We start from the raw sequence: 12,408 nt of genomic DNA, 5'->3' as shown, positions 1-12,408 counted from the left end.
AGCCGTGTCGGCATGTTAGTGTTAGTGTCCGTGTCATATCCATGCTTCATAGAGCCACACCAATATCAATTGTCTAGATAATCATTGCTTTTAAAAATAAAACTCCGATAATTATTATGTTCCAAAGAATAATATTCCGAAGATTGTGATTCGAAACAAGTAAGAGTGCCACCGATCTGATCTCTAACTAGTCGGAATAATCGCGATAACCGCCGCTTCAAAAGGAATTGTGTCGCAGCGGAGCTTCTCACCGACTCCATCCACAAACTTGTCTTTCTTTCCACACATCATTCATCATGGTCAATGCAACTAAAGGCGTCTTCATTTCCTGGTTCGTAATCGTAAACACTCTCTCTTTTCCTTTCATTTCTTCATATGCATTTTTAGTCCAATTCATTTCAAAAATTAATTAGTAATTTTAGTCCTCAAATAACCATGAATGTGGTGTAGGCTTGTCACCTCGGAATGTGCTCCTCTATAAGTCTTATGTTCAAATACTCTTGGTGTTAACCATTCTTGTGTTTGGTCGGTTCATACATGAACTGGGATTGGTCTCCAATCCTTGGATCGGGTACTAAGTTTTCAATTAAAATAAAAAATTTTCCTCAAATGTGTAAAGGACAATACTGATAGGCCAAACCGCAAGTGCACGGTCTATCGAAGTAGTAGTAAAAAGAGTATCGTTCCGCTAGGGAGTTATGAATTCAATTAACTTTTAGAAAATGATTAAAAGAGAAGAAATATTATAAAATAGGGGTTTTTTAAATAAGAGAAAATAACAATAATAAAATAAAAGGAGCCTTGGGATTATTGGTTCATCTTAATGACAAGTCCTTCGCAAGCAAACCCTTAAACTTATAACTTTACGTTAGTCCCAATTTCTAAAGACAAGTTTCGCTTAAGCGTATCAAAGCTTCTCTCGAAGTCAGTGAGTGTATCCCTCCAACAACCACACCTATTCTCATGGCTGATTGCCTTTGGGACCCTTGAAGATCGAAACTTTATATGTCTCAAGGTTTGCTAGACTATTCTCATGTTTCGCAATCCTTGTCTAAATTCACTTGTTCGAATATCAAAGCTCCGCGTTCGCTTTATGAATTGATATTTGAGATAATGGATGAACAATTATCAAACCCTCCGTGTTCGCTTCCACGGTTTGATAATGGTTAATTCATGTTAAAGCGGTGAATTTAGATTAGAAATTAGGGTTACATAAAATTAAGGTTTAAGACTTGGCTTGATCCGGATTACGTCATTAGACTTATCCAACAATCCCAAGACAAAGAAATCTACTCACTAACGTTCATTGTAGATATGGAGAAGAAAAGGAAGAAGAACATAAAATAAATAACAAGAAAATAAAGATGAACTTTTATTCAAAGAAACAATTGTCACATATTATTTCCAAGAACAAAAGATGAATATTTGTGATGGAGAGCTACTCTATTTATAGCTTTACAATTGAATTAAAATCTAAGCAACTATAAGGGCATTCCGGTAAAACTAAAACGGGGTAACTTTCCCTTCAAGCAAAAGCGGCAAAAGCAGTCTGGGAGGTGGCACGGGCCGTGCCAAGCTTCGACTTGGGGGAGAGTATTTTTGCTTTAAATAAAATAAATCTAAATCTAATTAAAACGAAACTAAATAATGCATAAAAATAGACTAAATAAAGACTCATCAAACTCCCCCACACTTGAATCTTTGCTTGTCCTCAAGCAAAAGGCAATAGACATAGCAACAACAAGAAAGATTAAACATGGCGGCACAATTGCAAAACTCAAGCCTCTCCCGAGGTTTTGTTTCAAGTACACTATTCATGACTTCAATTATTCCTTGTGAACCTATTCAACCCAACAACAAGTCTTAAGTGAGTGTGTGTGTGCAGTCCAACCCTTTTCTTGCTCTTGTATAAGACATATATTATGAGGAACATGTTCTATCCCTAATACTAAAGTAACAGAGAAAAGTCCTTTCTTCATATCGTATAAGAGTGATGGGAATTTAGTTAAAATTTAGATTAACAAATTAAGCACAAGGGTTTGCAGATGCTTAGGGGCTATCTATCCTCGTAGGAAGTCTTTATGGATGAGTTGTCCTTTCCCCCTAGATTCAAAATCACCCTAAGCAGTGCTGCAAAATTTTTATTCATCTCCGCGTAGGAAGTCTTTTTGGATGAGTTGTCCTTTCCCCCTAGCTTTGATGAATTTTATTTTCCTCATTTGAGGGATTCAGAACTTAAGTTCAATTAGGGAGTCACCACCACAATTAGGAAGTTAGGGATTGTCCTTTCCCCCACATGTTGGTGCCATTCTCCCACCCCATTTTAACTTTAACAATTAAGAGAATATAACAATAAAACACAATTAATTATTTCGCACACAAACTTATACTACTTTTACTCTAAGGACTTTTAAGGGTCTGAGTTACCACTAAAGATAGAACGAGTTCCTTAAAATACCTACTTATACATTTGCTCAAAGATTGCAAGAGTGCTTTTCTCGTTGGAGAATTTTTTTCACAATAAAACATGATGTGGGTATAGCAAGAACACTAAAAACACAAGAAATTACTTTCATGCACAAGAAACAACCTTTTTAAAGAGAAGACAACAAAAAATTTATGCCATAATTTCCATTAAAAAGAAGCTACTTAATCATAACTTTCGCAATTTAAACAAAACAAAAGAATAAAGTTCAAGGGAGTTTGGAAACACTACGACTCAAGACACTTTATTAGGATCCCCCCACACTTAAGAGAAGCATTGTCCTCAATGATTCAAAGAAAAACAAAATTAAAAGAGAAGAAGAAGAAGGAGTAAAAGAAAGAAGTAGAGAAGGTAGGAGAAAGAGAGAAGAGAGAAGGGAAGAGAGGAAGAGGAAAGTTCACAATTGTTCATTGAGGTCCATAAGGAGGACCTTCGAGATGAAGGTGTTGCATCATTCGTCGAGCATTTCATCGTTTTTTTTTTCATTTATGCGGTTGCTCCTTTGGACATCGTTTTTTAGCCCCGATAATTCAACACCTTGCCTTTGTTGCTCGGTGCTTATCCTCTCAATTTCGGTTACATCCATGCCCATCTTTCATTGTCATTTAGCTCACCGGTTTCTTGGTCATGGTGCTCTCCCTCATGGTGCAAGTTAGCACCTTCTCCCACATCTAGATTTTGCTCCTCATGTACCTGGACATCATCAGCATACAACAAATTTTCTTCCACCTCGGTGTTAGTCCGAGATGGGTTAGGAAGTAGTATCAAAATAGGCACATTAAGCTTGAGTGAATATTGCATAGGCGGTTGATGTTTTATGAAGTTCATAGCAGTGAGGGTGTCTATGTTAAGCCTATTGTTTCCCTCAATTGGTTTTATTCCCTCATATTCACCCACTCCAAATTGCCTAGCCGTATATGTAATGATACCACCTACTACTATCTCTCCCTTACCGTCGGACCTATTACCTACATAGGAAAGATAATCAAGCAAGTAGAAACAAATATTCATAGGGTGGTTATATAGCATAGCCCATAGCATGAAGAGCTCATATGTCCTAGTGTTCCCTAACTCGGTTCTACCCCAAATGGTGCAAGCCATAACCCTCTAAAGGTACCTAAGCACGGGGTTGTGTTATTCAACCGCCTAATCAAATGTTCCTCTATTTCTAGTCTATCCATTAACATAAAGGTACCTGCAAGCAGAAAGTTCTAGAGATTAGAGAATTATACCTATCCATTAACATAGTGATGTGGTTGGGGTTTAAGGAAGGTTTTTGAGTTTAATGATGAAGATTGGTGAAGAAATTGTGTTAGGGTTTAATGGAATATGATTTTGGTGTTTGGATGGGTGAAGGTTGGTTTTGATTGGTGGCTTATGTTTGGAATGATGAATGAGGATGATTTGGTTAAGAATTTGTTGGATTTAGTGGAGTTATGGAGGTTTGAAGGTTGGGGGTTAATTGAGTTTTTAGAGAGAAGTGAGTGAAGGCAGAGAGATGTTTGTGTGTGAGAATGAATGAAGAAGAAGAGAAAAATTATGGTTATAGGCAACAAGGGATCGGGCACGGCCGTGCCAACATTCGGAATTTTGTTGGTGTTTGGCTTTAAAAATGCGGCACGGCCGTGCCGGCCTTAGCACGGGCCGTGCCAACCTTCGGTCCGGGGGCTTCAAAATTTTCAACTTTTCTCGAATCATACTCGGACAATTACCTACAAAACACTTAAAACACGGAAAACAAACAAAATGAAGCAAATAAATGCATGGGTTGCCTCCCATGAAGCACTTGTTTAGAGTCATTAGCTTGACGGTTAGAGAGTGGTTTAACTATCCTATACCCAATCTTTCGTAAAGGGATAATGACATCAAACTAACATTCTCTCCCAAATCACACATGGCTTTCCCAAATGTTTTAGATCCTATGACACAAGGTATGGAAAAACTCCTAGATTCTTAAGTTTAGGTGGCAATTTGTTTGGAGGTATTTCAATAAAATTCCTAAATTGGTCATCTAACTTGGAATTAACAAAACCTTGTGTTAAAGGAATTTCGTGCTCATGAGATGGTGAAACAAGTGACTTATCATTCTCTCATATGGCTTTCTCACCTTGAAGCTCATCATTCCCTATCTCTCCTTCATTGTTCTTAGTGTTGATAACGGAGTCTTCTAATTGTTTATCATCCCTAAGAGTACTTAATTGGCCTTTGGGGTTGGTTTCGGTTTGACATGGAAAGACTCCTGGTGTTTGAGAAAGGGTTGCTACTTGTTGGGCCACTTGGGAGATTTGGGTTTCAAGCATTTTAGAATGAGTAGCAATAGAATCAACTTTAGTATTGAGTTTGGAAAGAGATTCGGTCGAAATCCGGTTTGGTTTTTGAGTTCTTGAAGGCGTTTAGATTGATTTGCAATAGTATTCTCTATTAAAATTTCCAAATTTGATTTACGAGTGACTCCCCGATTGATTGCATAGCCAAGTGGTGCTACTTGTCCATAGGGATTTTGAGGATTTGTATAAAAGTTTTGGTTTTGCCTCATCCCTTGGTTGTATTGAGCATAGTTCATTTGCTCAACACAATTAATAGCACTACCTAGTTGGCAATCAACACCAATATGACCAGATATACCACGAGATTTCACAAGAAGGAGATGCGAAGTAGAAGTGATGGCACTAACATTTAGTTTTTCAAATTTTTGGGTTAGTGCATCAAGCTTAGCAACAAGGTGATCATAGTTAGAGACTTCGTACATACCTGCTCCTTTTTGGGGGATGAAGAACTAGTGATGGCTCTCTCGTCGGTCCACTTGTAATGATTTTGAGCCATGTCTTCAATCAAGGCGTATGCCTCCGTATAGTTCTTGTTCATTAGAGCTCCACCTGCAGCTACATCAACATAAATTTTTGTGGTACACAAAAGGCCATTATAAAAAATGTGAATAATAAGTCAATTCTCTAAACCATGATGGGGACAAAGTCTAAGCATTTCTTTGAAACGCTCCCATGCATTGTAAAGAGATTCTCCATCTTTTTGAGTGAATTGTATGATTTGTTTCCTTAAGTGAACAATTTTAGAATGAGGAAAGAATCGGGCAAGAAAAGCTTGCTTCATTTGATGCCATGAAGTGATAGAACCAAATTCCAATGAATGAAACCAAGAACTAGCTCTACCCCCTAAGGAAAAAGGAAAGTAGTGTAGCCTTACGACCTCTTGGTTTGCATTCACGGTTCCGAGTCTTAAAAAAGTTGAAATATGAAAATTCGGATCCTCAGTGGGCGATCCAAAAAATTGATTTTGCTGCACTAACTGAATAAGTGCAGGTTCTATTTCAAAATTGTCCTCAACCGTTGGGTACACAATAGCATCGTATGATTCATTTGGAGATGGGATTGTATACTTTTTGAGAGTGTGTTCCTCAGCCATATCTTTATTATTTTATGCTTCCCAAGAAGTTAAAGGCAAAAGAAGAAATAGAAAAAAAGAAAGAAAGAGAAAAAGAAGAAAAGAAAAAGAAAAAAATAAAATAAAAAGATTTTTTTTTAGTTAAATAAAAAATAATAATAATAATAAAAAGGAAAAGAAAAGGAAATATAATATATATATATATATATATATATATATATATATATATAATATTTTTTTTGGTCTAATCGTTAAAAAAAATTAATCAAATTGCAATAACTCCCGGCAACGGCGCCAAAAACTTGATAGGCCAAACCACAAGTGCACGGTCTATCGAAGTAGTAGTAAAAAGAGTATCGTTCCGCTAGGGAGTTATGAATTCAATTAACTTTTAGAAAATGATTGGAAGAGAAGAAAGATTATAAAATAGGGGTTTTTTAAATAAGAGAAAATAACAATAATAAAATAAAAGGAGCCTTTTGGGATTATTGGTTCATCCCGATGACAAGTCCTTCGCAAGAAAACCCTTAAACTTATAACTTTACGTTAGTCCCAATTTCTAAAGACAAGTTTATCTTAAGCGTATCAAAGCTTCTCTCGAAGTCAGTGAGTGTATCCCTCCAACAACCACACCTATTCTCATGGGTGATTGCCTTTGGGACCCTTGAAGATTGAAACTTTATATGTCTCAAGGTTTGCTAGACTATTCTCATGTTTCGCAATCCTTGTCTAAATTCACTTGTTCGAATATCAAAGCTCCGCGTTCGCTTTATGAATTGATATTTGAGATAATGAATTAACAATTATCAAACCCTCTCGTGTTCGCTGAAGGTAGTACTTTCATACGATCAAAAGTAAGTATTTTCGTTTATATCGTCTCCACGGGGATGGTGTATATCTTTAAATATTTCCACAATATTTGTCACGTTAAGGATCTGAATATAATTTGTTTATTTTTACAAAAACTATTTTAACTACTTGACATAAAAATAAAATGAGAAGATATAGAGTAATTCCGCTTGAGGTCGTAGACATCAACCAAGCGTAACAACCTGCAATTCTCTCGATCAATTAACGAGGTTCTAGCATATTCAACAATATTATCACAATCATTTCTACAACATCCTTCGTGTCCAAAGTGATATTGTTATTTCCAAGTTATCGTTTAAACATTCGTGCACAAAACATTTAAAAGATAACATAATCGATCGTGTCATAAAACGATATAGTTATTTCTAACGTATCTTTTAAACATTCGTGACTAAATCATTTAAAAGATAACAAAGTCGATCGGATAACTTAACGGACGATTTCCCAACCGATTAAATGTCCGAAAGCATTAAGTTCTTGATTAAAAGTGATTATCAAAGATTAGTCAAACGCATCAAGAGTGATAATTTAAGATAGATTGTTATTCTAGTTCTAGATTCAAGAGTTCGTGTCCAAATCATCTTGAATCTCGATGAAAGTATTAAGAACGAGAATAACAACAATATTGAATAAATAAGCTAGAACCATAATTAAAAGATAAAGAAATTACATAATAGCTAGGTTGAATACCTCAAAACCACAAGTTAGATGCAGCTACATATGTCTATGATAGCTTTGCAAAGGATAAAAGAAAGATGAAGATTCCATGAAAAGATCCACGATGTCTCAATGAATCCATTATTGAATCTACTCCTAACTACCTTGCTTTGTGTTTCTCTATGGAACTAACTCCTCTCTTACAAAACATAAACTATCTAAGAAAATATATATTACAGAATAGAGTGAAGATGGTATGCATATGGTATGGGATGAATTGGAAGAGAGGAGAGCCTTGCTTTTATAGGGCAGGAAATTTCGCTAATAGCCTAATTTTCGCTATTAGCAAAATTATTAGGTTACGTGCATGTCACAATCAATGTCTTCTAGTGCCAGATTTCCCGGAGTGGATGTCAATGTCTTGGCCTAACTAATACGCTATTAGTGTAATATACGCTAATAGCGATGTTCTTCACATTGTTGTGCTTTTTCATGATTTCGCTAATAGCCTAATTTAGGCTAATAGCCACGTTCTTCATAATTTCGCTAATAGCCTAATTTAGGCTAATAGCGCCGTTCTTGTGATCTTTTTGGCAATTCTTTTTCCTTGCTTATAATTTCCTGCATCAAAGGGTAAAGTAAAGCATTTAAAGCATAAATGGCATTAGTGCACATAAATGAAGCTTTTCCATAGATAACTTGCATAAAAAGTTACTAAAATGCTTATTTTAACACATGAATTATAGTACTTTTGGGTACTTATCAAACTCTCCCCAACTTGAATGTTTGTTTGTCCTCAAACAAACCATTTAAAAAGGAAATTTACAAGGCTTTGGAAATATTTTTAGTATGGTGCCAAATAGTTCAAAAATAAAATTATCGTGTGGTGATTCATCTGTGATTGCGCCGGCAAGCATGAAGTTCTCTAATTAATCCAAGCATAAATATTGAGTGTTAAACAAGTTCTAAGCACAAAATCTTCTAATAAAGTTCAAGTCACAAACATAATTATCTATGAACCACACCTAACACACTTTGAAAGTAAAAAAAATGAAAAAGGGTTAGTGTACACACATCCAATAATCAAGCTAACATTCTGATTAAGTTATGTGTCTATCCAAATATCATCTCAAAAAGTACAAAGCATGGATCAAAAGGTCTTTATAAGGTTATAACTTGGTTGGGCTACAAAAGAAATGTCATATGTGGGAAAATTGAAATCAAAAAGTTTGACAAATTCTTTGTAATAACAATTGAAACCGATAATCTTCCCTACAACTTTTTCAACCTTTGGTGATTACAATCTAAACTATAACCTTGACAACTTATTCTATTTTTGATTTTTTTTCTTCTTTTTATTTTCTTTTCAAATAAATGTTGCTACTACTAATATATATGTACTTCAATGTTGTCAAGTTAACTCTAAAAATCATCATGATACTTGCCAAAGATTACCTCCCTTTCTCCCCAACTTAAACCAATATCACCCCGTTTGAAAGTTTCCCTATCCTTAGATAAGGGATGTAATACAAGAAGGTTTTAGGGTTCAACAATGTAAAACATCAAAGTCCTAAAGTGATTCAAACATGAACTGAATTTTTCAAAATTTTGGATAATAAGCATTGTGCTTATGAGTATTGCTAGTTCATGTTTGAGGACTTAATTTGGCTCGTATTGGGATATCGATACTCACTCGTCTCGCGGGTAAGCTTTTTATTGTCAAGTGTTTCAACTCAAGTTTGAAAAAAAATGCCTTGATCCTTTCCATGCTTTCATACAATTTAAAATAATTATTAGATTTAACATAACAAAAACAAGTTAGTCAATGAATATTGGTCTCCGGCATATAGTATATAGATTGAGGCTACCTCACATTTAAGCTAAGTTCTAAGTGGTTCAAGAGTAAATATGTTTATGAGAAGAACTAAAAGAGAAAAATTTGTGCAAAGTACTTGTTCGAAAATTTTTACATGCTTTGGAAAACTAGGAACTAATACCTTGGCTTTGCGCTTTCTCAAAACTTATCACTACCTATAATTGTTGCTCATTTCTTTGGTTCTTTTGAGCACTTGATCAAAAACATTTACGAGCCATTTTCTTCTTTGAAACACAAGCAAGATTTTTATTCACAACTGATAGATCTCCGGCAAGTGCACCAAATACTATCGAAGTAGTAAAAATATCGATCCCACGAGGACTGTTTTTAACTTCAATAATTCAATTGCGTTATATAATTAGGATGTATAAAAGTTATTTTTGGTTTGCCACTAGGCAGTAGATTTGGTTTGATTTTACGAAATCAAATAAAAGAAGTAAAGATTTGATTAAGAAAATAGGAGAGAAAGATGAGATCGAATCCGTCGAATCCTCTAAGTTCCCCTAATTGGTCTACCGCACCTATTTGTTATGAATCCTTTTCTAATTTACGATGATTAACAAAATAGCCCTAATCAATCCCTTGAGTTAGGACCCTCTTCTTAAACTACAGCCCCTAATTCCTTAGGTGGTCTAATAATTCTTGAAGGTTTTACCGAACGTTAACCTATTATCACTAACAAACGATTATCTATTCCTAGACTAACCCTGTTTATTAGAACAATTCAATTAGGTCTAAGTTGAAAGCCATGGTCGGTGGTCATTCATTCTCACGAAAACAAGTTATATGTGATCAAGATATAAAAAGCATTAAGAACAATTGAATTGAATAAACTAGAATTGAATTCATAAACAAAATAGAGTTTCACAAGCAACATGTGTCAATTAGGGTTACAAAGATTCATCTCGGATCTAATCTCTAAGAGATTTAGCTACTCATAATCGAGTTTACTTTTTTTTAAACAAAGAAGAGGTATCCTAGCAACAGCCAGGGAACCTCAAAATAGATTACTAAAGAAAAGATGAAATACAAAACAAAGAGGAGGGGGGCCAAACCAAACCTCCTCGGGGATTAACAAACCTATAATTAGGCATCCCAAGCCTATCTTTAACAAAAGCACCTCTAATACTATTAGGAATTTCCATCCATATTTTCAAATGACTCATAATCGAGTTTACAAATAGCATAATCAATGAAATAATTAAAACATACATGAATTGGTAAAAGGTTGAAGAAATCGCCCTTCTAGCCGTCTCCGATGTCTCAAAATTGCACTTTGCTCTCCAAAATCGTAACCCTTGTTCTTCGCATTGAGTGCGGTATTTATAGAAGTCATGGGCCTGACCGTCAAAATCGCGTCGCGCCATGTATATAGGCGTGCCGCGATTTCCCTCAAATAGGGAGGATGTAATTTTGCTTCAAAAATCGCAGCACGGCTTGAAATTGGCGTGGCGCCATTTCCTTCGAACGGTACTTCAATATTTAAGCTTTTTGCACTCCGTAACAGTATAAATTGCATGAGAACTCTATCAAAATGTCACAATAAGTCCTAAAAATTACGTAATGACAGCATGTCATCACAACCCCAAACTTAAACCATTCCTTGTCCTCAAGGAATTTGCTTGCAACAGTGACAAACGACAAGTAAAATAACGGCTACGACAAAACGATAGTACCCAAAAGTTCATTCTCCTTCTAGCTAAAGATGAGCTAGTTTGACTTGTTCGCATCCACCAATTCACAACTCCTCGCATCAAATTGAAACGGGGTTCTACCGATCGACATGCAGTATACATATTACCATACGCTTGAAAAGTTTCTAAACATCAATCAAAGTTAATATCATTACACACTTTTGAGGTCTTTAGGGTTATAACGGGGCTTAGGTGAAAGGTGGGATATATTTGGATAAGTAGGCTACACAAAATTTGAGTTAGGCATTCCTACGGAAGTTAAAGCACAAAATTCAATCCTTCAATCATTCACCTTGTGGAATAACAATCAATGCAAAGGTACTAGAGAACATTTTTAACATTTAGGGACAATCGAGTTTGAAGTTACTCGGATTTTAAATGTTCTGTCCCCTTTTCATCATTCAATTTCTTTTTTTTTTTGATACACCATTTTTGTGTATATTTTGCATGACAATATCATATTTCTTTCATTTTTGTTCTCTTATTCTCTAGTACCCCCACCCCAAACTTAGTTGGTTGCAAATTCCAATAGCAACCCCAAACTTAATCTTTAGCAACATTCTACAATGCCTTAACTCGGAAAATACATTAAGGGACAAGTCATAAAAGTCTCTAGGCTTGTAATGTAGTTTGTCACCGAACAAAAAGTTCTAATCCTACCGGCTCACAATTGGTTAAGAAAGGATAAATTAAACAAATTAAAACGGGGTAGGCTTCAAAAAGCTCACAGACCAAGCACTTTTGCCTCGGTGTGTAATTGACAAAGACCAATCAATAATAGAGAAACAATGCAAGTTCTAGAAATGTAGTTGCATGGAAAACTAATCTAAATATAAGTAAATTGAAAAACAAATTTGGCAATGAACCTTATGGCTGAGATTTACGGGAGTATGTGACTACCTAGCAACGCCGTACACTTCGCCTTTGAATCAAGTCACCCCTCCTTTAGAACTTTTGGAATACCGTTTCATCAAACAACTGTTACTAAACCGGAATAGGTCACATGAAACAAAACAAATTCATTAATAAAACAAGTGCAGGAGCAATTACAATAGGGAAATAAGTTCAATGGACTTCGACATTAAAAAGAAAATAAAGAAAATACATCAAAAAGAAAATAACCGAAAAATAAAATACAAAGCGAGAAAATGCTAATCCATCGGTAGATCAGCCCATGTCCCGATCATCATCCGAGTGTCCAGCCCCGTGTCCTCAATCCTTCAAAGATGCCATCCCCTTGATCTTGCTCGGTGGTATTGAAATCATCGGTGATTTCCCTCCTCATGCGCAGCCCATACTCTTCTTGATGTGTAAAATATTGCTCCATGTGCTCACGGGAGCCTCCAAACCTCTCATAAGACCCCCTAATCGGACCCATATGCAATTGAGCCTCCGCAAGAACGCAGTGAGAACCTAGGACGGTTCAC

General features: G+C 35.7%; 1 non-coding gene across 1 annotated transcript; it reads left to right on the top strand.

Annotated features, from left to right (window-relative positions):
• The first annotated feature begins 5,438 nt into the window (after positions 1-5,438).
• Positions 5,439-5,546, top strand: LOC146922358 (small nucleolar RNA R71). The gene has a single exon (XR_015012990.1). It is a non-coding gene; the product is annotated as a small nucleolar RNA R71 (small nucleolar RNA).
• The last annotated feature ends 6,862 nt before the right edge of the window (positions 5,547-12,408 follow it).

This window comes from Medicago sativa, chromosome 5, assembly GCF_051527215.1.
Source record: "Medicago sativa cultivar Bolivia chromosome 5, Bolivia_mono, whole genome shotgun sequence".
NCBI classification, from domain to species: Eukaryota; Viridiplantae; Streptophyta; class Magnoliopsida; order Fabales; family Fabaceae; genus Medicago; species Medicago sativa.
This window is presented reverse-complemented; position numbering and strand designations above follow the sequence as displayed.